Source organism: Thunnus maccoyii, chromosome 5 (genome assembly GCF_910596095.1).
Source record: "Thunnus maccoyii chromosome 5, fThuMac1.1, whole genome shotgun sequence".
Lineage (NCBI taxonomy): Eukaryota > Metazoa > Chordata > Actinopteri > Scombriformes > Scombridae > Thunnus > Thunnus maccoyii.
In genome coordinates this window covers 18,241,077-18,250,681 of record NC_056537.1, presented here as the reverse complement: position 1 = coordinate 18,250,681, position 9,605 = coordinate 18,241,077, and the positions used below count along the sequence as shown (strand labels likewise).

Genomic DNA, 9,605 nt, shown 5'->3' with positions numbered 1-9,605 from the left:
CGATCTATACTACACAGTAAGGAACAAACAAATATCCTGTATATACTAATATTTTTTTCGATAGGTATTAACCTATATACTGAAAAATTCAAGCAACAAATTGTTTTTCCTTCTAACTTCTTTCAAAAAAGTATACAACTCTTAAAACCTAAAAGATTACATTTATGAGTAACTCAATACTTTCTAAAAAAAAAAAAAAAAAAAAAAAAAGTCCGGGGTTTGAAAACTTGCAGAAGTGTGGGTGCGTGTCTTGCATGCCCGGAAGGCTGCCGTGTTTGAGAGCTGCACAGTGAGGAAGCGGCTCCTGAAGCCGGAGCGTCCACTGAGCGGCGCCGCAGCCCACAACTTCCACATCCAGTCGCCGTTTCCTCCCCACTCACAACACGCTGCAGGCCAATCCGCTCATTCACTCTGTGTTGGGTTACAGTGACAAGGCCCCTGTCTGAACCACGACTTTTAGAAAGATAATATTACAGGTAGGTGCAAGCCACGGACCGTGTCACTATCGATAGACAAATTAAGCATTGAAAAACAAGACCGTGACCCAGAAATTCTCGCTTTAATCGGGTCACCGTGCTCGTTTTCAGCAGTGAGTGATAATGGCACCTCTCACTGTCCTTAGCATTTGAAGTCCCCTTACCACAACCTGTAGCGTTTGGGGCAGTGAAAATTGTCCAGCTGGACGCCTTGTATTTCCCCCTATTGGTGCCTTTGTATGTGTTTTGAGCCATGTACACCTGCCTGCTGATAGCTTTCAACGTTTTTTTTCAATCTAGTTGAAGGTCAAATTACCCCTCTAATGAGCTGCGGTGAGGATTTGTATCTGCCCACCAACAGTATAAGCAAGGATGTAGATAAATGTGTATGGACTCAATTCACTGCTAAATCTAATGCAAGTCAAATGAAAGTGTGGGGCCATTTAAAGAAACAAGAATGGACTAATTTTCTAAAAAATGTAATTACTTTTTTTGTTTATATTGGTGGATGTTTTCCTTATCAGCCTCACTACATGGTGGGCACGGTTTATCTTTTAAAAAACTAAGCTGCAAAATTGACTGCATCATTCTAACCTTTCTTGTTAACTGTGCCATATGCTGGAGGACTATACTGATTTAGTGAAAAGATGCAGTAAAACAAGGGTAAATCTCTTACACTTGCTGGGGTTTCTTTATGTTGCACATGGGGAACAGCCGGAACAGTCAAAGTAGGCTTGTTGGATGTCGAGAGAAATGCTGAGATGTAAGCTGAAATTTCTCTGAAATAGCCCAAACACAAAGTCTTTTTGCTCCTACAGGGTTTTGTTCAGGGTTCCACTGAGAAAGCCCAATGCAAAGTGGGCCTACAGCCAACTGGGATGGATTGTAGGGTGGAACCTAAACAGATGGGAAATAGTATAAAGGTGAATACAAGGTCAATCTGAGCTTCAGTGATAAAGCTGTGGGCACTGCTCATAGCAGTGTTTTAAAAGTTGACTTAAGAAAACAGATTGTGTGGTCAGAATAAACTCTTAAGACCATATTGGACCATTTTTTCCCGGGCTTCTTTTGTCTAGATTGCCACAGGCGGAAGCAGCAGACACCAAATGGTCAAAAAATTGTTATCATTATGTTTGTCTGGAAATCAGCAGAGTGGGGGTGTTGATTTCCAGCGGGTGGGTTTTCCTTTGTCCCTTTTTGTTCTAACCCAGATTTTCATGTTTAACAGGCTCACAGCTGATCCATCTCCCAGTGCACAATTGAGACAGTGGAGGTTAAAACACTCTGAACGCATGGGACCATATTGCAGGTAATTAATATGTTAGCTCAATGATGAACTTGGTCAATACATCTACCACCACACTTACTTGTAACTGGAGTAGCTCATGTGGGATGCTGCAGAGAGCGCAGACTGAGAGTACATTTGTCCATTAGTAAACACTTCATAGTGTGTGTTGTGATTGGGGAGGTAGCGGGGCTCCTCTCTGTCCAGTTGCAGTCATTTTCGCCCGTCACCTCCTCATCGCTGTAAAAACACTTGCTGTGGTTTGGTAGATTAACAGAGAGCCCCCTAATGGAGTAATTACACCGAGCCAAACATCTATTTTTCACCTGTGCTCTGCCATTATTCTCTGTCCCCTATCCACTCCATTGGAAGTCACTTACTCTCCTTACAATGAGTTATCATTGACTGCCATTTAGACGTTCTGGAGCAATTTGTCTTACTGAGGCCACGCTGGCCTCATTGCAAAGAACAATCTTTCTCCCTCCAATATATAAAAAATTCATGGGGAAAAGGAAGAGAAAATGCCCCACAAACAGATAGTAGAGAGCGGCTAATAGATACTATAAAGGTGACAGACAAGGAAAATAATGTAGGAGATTACTAGTGCAGGAACAAGCCTGCACGATCAGTACAAAAGCTTCAGGGACTGTACCGGCGGAAAAAAAAATCCTTCACCAGACAAATGTGTTAAATGGGTAGTATGGCAGTTATTGCTGGTGGTAATTGCTGTTGTTGCAAACAAACTATAAGTCTCTATTTAAATTTAAATTCCAATTATTTTAAATTGACATTGTAATCTATTACTATTTTTTCATTTATTGTCACATTTAGTAATTATTTAGTAAATTTGATTACTGAATTTATTCAGTGTTGCTCTATTATGATATTTATTGTAAAATTTTGGATTTCAGTTGCTATAGTTCAGCTTCTCTTGCTTATTCTGGTTGGTTCTCCTTTGACATGCTTTTTATTGATTGACTTTAAGGTCCTTGATTCTCCACCCCTGGTTTCTCAAGCTTCAGATCATTTGTTCTTATGTAGCACGTTATAGGAAAACCTTTTTCATCTTTTGACCTCTTTGTCATCCAGTCATAGTCTGAGTTATGAGCCAAATCAATGGGAAAGATAATATCACATTGATGTTTGAAGGTATAGAAACTTTAGATTTCTTCATTTGTAAGTGAAAATACACTCCTTTTTAGTCTTTATTACCTTCATTTGAACATAATTGTCTGTGCACAACACCTCTCATACACAATAGTATAGTTGCTGATAGATTGTCCAACTATAAATCCAGCTCTCCTGAAGGCAAACCTTCATTTCAGACTGTGCATAGTCCAACACGTATCCCTTTCAGTCTCCCCACTAAGGGTTAATGACATTCTTAACTCAGTGTTTTGTTAGATTAGTCTCTCTCACTGCTTAACACAATGACAAATAACCATTATTCTTTTTCTTGCACTGATAATCGGGACAACTTAAACATTTCTTACTAGCACAAGTGAAACCATTAATCCTCAGTGATGTTGCCGATAAGTGGTGACTTTGGAGTAATGGCCCTGTCACCTTAAAAAAAGACAGAAAATTTGAACAATTAAAAAAAAGACACCCGTTATATTTTTTGCATCCCATCTATTTGTGTCATCGGGAGGGATCTGTCAGTGTTAATAGACTGAATAATGGAATAAGTTTTATTGATTATAAATATAAAGGAAGATGTCCTCCAAACTGAAAATGATCAATTAAAATAAAGACAGTAAGGAGGAATGACTTGAAAAATATAACATATGGTGTTTGATAAATGTCAATTTTATTGTGATTGTGCTTTTCTGATCATTGAATAGGTTAGAGCAAAAATTGAGTCAGTGAAGATTTGTACAGAGAATTCAATAATAAATATCTAAGGTTGCTCAACTTGAACGCAGGATGTCAAAGTCACATGGTATTTATCGCAATCTTCAAATTATGTACCTTTTGTGCCATCTGTATACTTTGGGTAAACTTGTTCATGTCCTATTTCAGTTTCATGCATATTATCGTTGAATGAAAGTAATTTTTTTCTCCCTCAGAGTTATTGTTATTGCAACAGACTTATTGCATCATAGTGCATTTTGTTGCAGTGAAACGTGTTCTGACAAGTTACGTTTACTTTCTACAGCTGAAGATGCTTGATGACTACAAAGAGTCAGTGTTAGAGAAAAAGAATTAAAGGTAAGTGTTGAACCCCATGAAAATTCTACTTGATAGGTTTGCTAGAATAGTGTTGCTGTATGCATTCAGTTATGTACTGGAAAAGTGTACTATAAATATGTCTGTTTCCTCATATAACTGAGTAGAAACAGAGGAAAGCATAGATTCATTTATCCAGACCCTGATGTTATTCTCTTTATGAAAAGTATGATCCACTGGTATTACAGCTACGCTTGTTACTCTGCATTGTTGTGCCACATCCTGAACATTTGTGTCTTTTAGTTGTAGCTGCAGACAATGTAACTGAATTCCAATGTGTGTGTTGTTGCGGTACACTAATGACACTGTATGACTCACCATGCACCTTTTGAATACTTTTAACTGGAAACATGATGATAACTGTTTAAATGTGAGCTAACCATCACTGCCATCAGGAAATATTCAAAGACCTCACATAGGCTAATTGAAATTCTCCAATTTAATCGTCTTCTCCATCATATTTTCTATTTGTCATTATGGCTGTCTCCAGCACTAATCAGTTGTTGATGTAGCTACATAGAGGTGGTACACTATAACTGGCAGGATAATAATAAACATGCATAATTGAGTTTTTGATTGATTACGATTTTAGATTATTTGCTCATTTTCATTTAACGACTTCAGGTATCTTGACATTAAAGAAAGAGATTTATTAATCGCATTGTACATTTGGTCAGGTTATACTGTTAGCCTTATTGTCAATTTAGTAATAATAACTTTGAACACGGTGGGATTCTTTTGGACTTAATGGATTTATCATTAGACTAAGATGAAAACATGCCTACTTAATTGCTCAAGGCTGCTCAAGATGGGAAAATCTGCTCAAGTTTGAGTTTGAATCATCTTTATTCTTGTTTGTATCATCAAGCTCACCAACTAAAACAGGACACTTGCTGAGAGTCAAAGTAGAACTAATTAGCCAGTTGAATATTTCCAGAGTTAGCAGATAACTTCCTTTAAAACAGATGGTGAAGAAAAAAAGTTTTTACCACCTGATTGAACCTTAAAACAGAATTTAAAAATGGATCATCCAAACCTGAAATTGAAACATATAAGTAATTAGAGGCTACACTGAGCATCCTTTGTGTTTTTCTTGTTTTTGAACCAAGTGGCTGTGTCACTCATATAACTTGGTATAGAAATGTCAAAATATATTTGAGTGTAGGAATGTTCAGATTAGTGTTGGCACCCATCAATGCTGTGGTCCATCTGGCCAAGTGGACCTGTTTTGGGAAAACGACCTTAAATTGTCCCGGATGTTGGTCATTGGTTGGAGCCCTGAATATTATCTGAATAAAACAGCATTTACCTGCTTCTTAGCTTTTACTTTAGTGATTTTTTTTAATTGTTACTGAACATACAGTATACTGGGTCATTCCACATGCCAAACTCACGATTCTTTGGCAGCAACACAGTCCCAGGCACTTGATACTTAGTATTTCTATGGCCATAGCTCTGTTTTCATCAAAGGGGTTCAGGGGCCTAACTTTCAAATCCCCCAAAGCCCATTTTGGCTACTCTTTGTTTAGCCCATTGGCATTCTGACCCCATGCTTCTCAGACTTTGAACTCAAAGCTTGCAAAAGCCGTATCGCTTCTTTAAACACATTATCAGTTGGCTAGGTTTTAAGAATATCACTAATCATCTTAAGGTTTTAGTGCAGTGTGGCAGTATCGTTAAAGCCTCGGGGCCCATTTGCTGGCATGGGCACTGTAAGAAATTTTCTGTGAAATATACGATAACTTAATGGCAGCAAGTGGTTTATGCATTTAAGATTAGAGCAGCTTAAACCTAAATCACTGCAATAATTCACTGTAAAAGTCAAATGTTTTATAAAATTCTTTACATTTACAACATCATTTTGGAATAAAAGCAGGATGGGTGCAGTTTTGTTGATAATATGACATTTGAAGCAAATGTGATATTTCTACAGTAGTATCTGTTGGGATGTGGTATGAATGCTTGTAGGATGCTCCATAGCATCATAGTACAGGATGCACTGTATTTATTTACTTTTAGTTCACTTATTTAGCTCTGAAAATGATTTGAGCCACCGACCTTCAAAGTACAGCAATGGACTTTAGCCCTTAACCCAACTACAAGCTCTATTGTCACTGTTTGTTTTGTTTTTCTCCATTTCATCCTCCATCTCCAAAATGAAACTCAGTGAAACCAGATTTTCAAAAACCTCTTTGCCAACATCAACAGATAACTTTACATTTTACTTAATGTGTCAACTTAAAACTTACTCCTACGCGTTGGAGAACTTCACACGAAGTTTAATGTCAACTGTCAGTGCTGCACTTTAATAAATAATTAATGTATGACTGTCAAGAAATTGGCATGGACTGCATACCTTTTGGCAAGGGTGATACCGCATATGCATATTATACAAAGATTATGTAAGTGGAAATATGAAGTAATCAGATTTCTGTAGAACCTGGTGGTTTGCAAGACATCCACAACAAATGCGTAGCAACATTTAATCCACATCAATCAGTCGAGCTGCTTGATCTTTTTTCTTCCGATTTTCTTCTGTTTTTTACACAGCTCCAAATTATTTTCTAAATTTGTAGTTTACTGTTTGTCTCAGTGGACGCAGTAGATGATTATTTTTTGTCTCAGCACAAGTAATTGTTGGTACTTTTTTAAAAACAATTACAACTCATAGTAGTGTAAAAAATGTGAAAAATACATCCTACCACAAATCTTACTTATAAAATCAGTGATTTGTAAGGTTTGTCAGAATTTAGATGCTTATTTATCTCATTATTTAAATGAACAAATGTTATTATTATATTTATATATATTTTATTTATTATATTTTTTCTACATGTGAGCATGCTCTTTGTCTAAACTAAATTATTGAAAATTGCAGTGTTTTGTTTAATTAGTAAAAATTGACCAATCAGGTACGTTCCTGAACACATTGAACACTATGAATGAACAATTGTCCATATGTCAGGTGCATCTGCTTCAGCCTATTGAACACAATACATAACTGCAGTGCAGCATGTAATAGCTGTTAATGTTACTAATGATGGATGCATGATACAAACTCATAGCAAAGTAGACTACATTTTATTAGAAAATGTCTTGTAATCACAGAGGCACATCTCTTTGTGCACTGTCTTGAAAATGTCTGTATATACATGATTGCATGCAAGTCTGTTTGTGCCCCTTAGCTCCTCTTAAACCTCTTCAATCTCATCAGCCCTCGTGATTAAGATTTTGCCACCTTGAATCACATTGTCTTCATCTGGAAATATTTCAGCTGCATTTCTGCCACTCTAAAGAGAGATGAAGATAAAGGAGAAGAAGGTAAAAACACACCCTGTTGTGTGAATCCTAGAGAAGGCCTTGAACCCTGCCATTCATCCCTTTCACTTCATCAGCTGAGTCTAATTGCCAGAGAGGACAGAATACCCAGGGCCCAATTGTTCCTTATCCTCTTTGGAGCCTCTGAGGCATGAAAAGCGAAAGGCCTGCTTTTGATCTTTTTTTTTTTTGTTAGTTTTTTTTTCCTTTTTTTTCTCTGTCATCCCCTACTATCCTTTCCCTTAGAGTGAGACACTCCTTTCACACTGTGCCCCCTTCTTCATCCACGCAAAATAATTATCAAGCTCTGCTTCATCAAATAATGGTGGATATTGGAGGTCATGATGGGGAGGGCCAGAGGTCTGCAGGGGTGGCTCTAGGATATGGTGGAGCTCCCAACTCATCTTAGAGGCATGCTCCTTAGCTGTGGCTACCTTTATATACCTTGACCCCAGTTTTCGTTTGTCTGTCCTAATGAGACCCTCTCATGCGGCCAATGCAATAGAGGTCTTGCAATGGCAGGGTTGGGAGGCCAAAGTACAATGAGACACAGGGCTCTGCTCAGACAAGGGCGCATCTGTGCTATCTTATTAAGCCTTGGAAAAGAGCTCATGCGTCTCAACGTCCCATAGGCGCTGAGAGCAGATCTATTGACACCTACTTGTCCTTTGCGGTCAACACCTTTCTGTGAGGATTCAGGCACACCCAAGTTCTTGTTAGAAGTAATTCTTGGCAGAGTATTTAGCGAGGCAAAGTGCTTAACTTGGTCTGGGTGGTATAAGGATGTGGAATAAGGATGAAGAATGCAGTTTTGTAATGCTGAAAAACTCTTTGGAACTAGAGAAATGACAAGTGATGTCAAAGACCCATTTTGTCAAAAGCAAACAATCCTCATATTTAAAGAACGAAGGGCACCAAAGTCTTTCTGAATGCTTACTTCCGCACTTGATTTTTTTATAGGTTCAGAAGCATGCTGTTGGCTATTGTTAATCATCTTTTTTTTAAATAAAATGGTGTATTCAGAACAGCTTTTTTTGTTGTTACTTTTGCTGCCTGTAGTTATAGACTTGGCCATTATCCATGCTCAGAAATTTGAAGACTAAAATGCCAGTTAAAACCCCTGCTGATTTAGAAAGAAAAAGTGTAAGAAACAATGAGACTCAAGATCGCCAACCTAACTACCTATCTAACTTACTAACAAAAGCGACAGCAGGATATACTATAAGTAGAGCAAAATGACAAACAAAAACACAAGTAGGCAAACAAAAACCTTTAAGCAATCATGTTAAGCACGCCTAACATCTGAGCACTGTGTGAGAACAAAGCAGGGCTCCTGTCAGTGCATCGATCCACTCCTGAAGGCACACACATCCATGGCTCTCTGATTGCTCCCTGCCTCTCGCGCCTCTCTCCCCCGCGCCTCTAACTCTCTTCTCTGGCTCCTTTCTGAGAATGTGCTTATCGATCTGGCCTACTTCGTTGGAGTTAACTCACTGATAAAACCTGACCAAGGGCTTCCAATGGCCTGAAAGAGTTTGGAGGGCTGGTGAGAAGAAAAGATCATAAGAAAGAAACTGGTCACAATATTTACAAAAATGTTCTGTCATAAAATTAAGGTAGTCAGCTGTTACGTTTGTTAATCTTGTCTGGCCATCTAATGACGTTTTTACTGTAGGCAGCTTTGCAGAAGGCCATAATTAGACAAGATAGTTGCTTGACTTAAAATATTAACCCTTATCTGATTTGAATCACAGTATCCTAAAGCTTTATAGATCGTAGCGTTTCTAGAGCAGCTACTAACATGCTGATTTTGAGAGTAAAACAAACCTCCATGTTAGAAATGGTTGTGGGACTTTGATGTAAAAGAATAAAGACGTCCCTTAGTGTATCGTTCATACCATACACAAATTTGATATTTGGAAGTGTTGATCATACTTTCATATACAAACCATTTTGCATTTTCTTTTGTTAACTCATTTGGTATTTATATCTCTATAAATGGTTGATAGATTTTTGGATTTTCTTTTTAAAGAATATGTCCATTTATGAGTCACTTGAGTATGGCATCCCCACTCAAGTGATTTAACCCTATGTGCTCCATTTTGACATGCTGTATACTACATACTGAGTTAGAGTTGTCTAAAAAGCTTTGCGTTACTCGTCCCGACTTTCTCGTATATTTTTTGGTGGAGCTTCTGAAATGACTTGCCACAGAAAGGGCTTATGTTGTAAAATGAAAAGTATATAAATACAACTGGGATTGCAGTGATGTATAAAGTAGCCTTAGTCATTCAGTC

General features: G+C 37.9%; 1 long non-coding RNA gene across 5 annotated transcripts in view; it reads left to right on the top strand.

Annotated features, from left to right (window-relative positions):
* The first annotated feature begins 255 nt into the window (after positions 1–255).
* LOC121896879 overlaps positions 256–9,605 on the top strand; it is a 99,525-nt gene continuing 90,175 nt past the window's right edge. For 4 of the 5 annotated variants that reach the window (XR_006096133.1, XR_006096131.1, XR_006096132.1 and 1 more), the window contains exons 1-3: positions 256–476; positions 1,705–1,785; positions 3,920–3,972. This is a non-coding gene — a long non-coding RNA (uncharacterized LOC121896879). The remainder of the gene's footprint in view (positions 477–1,704; positions 1,786–3,919; positions 3,973–9,605) is intronic. The other variant, XR_006096129.1, reaches the window with a different exon arrangement.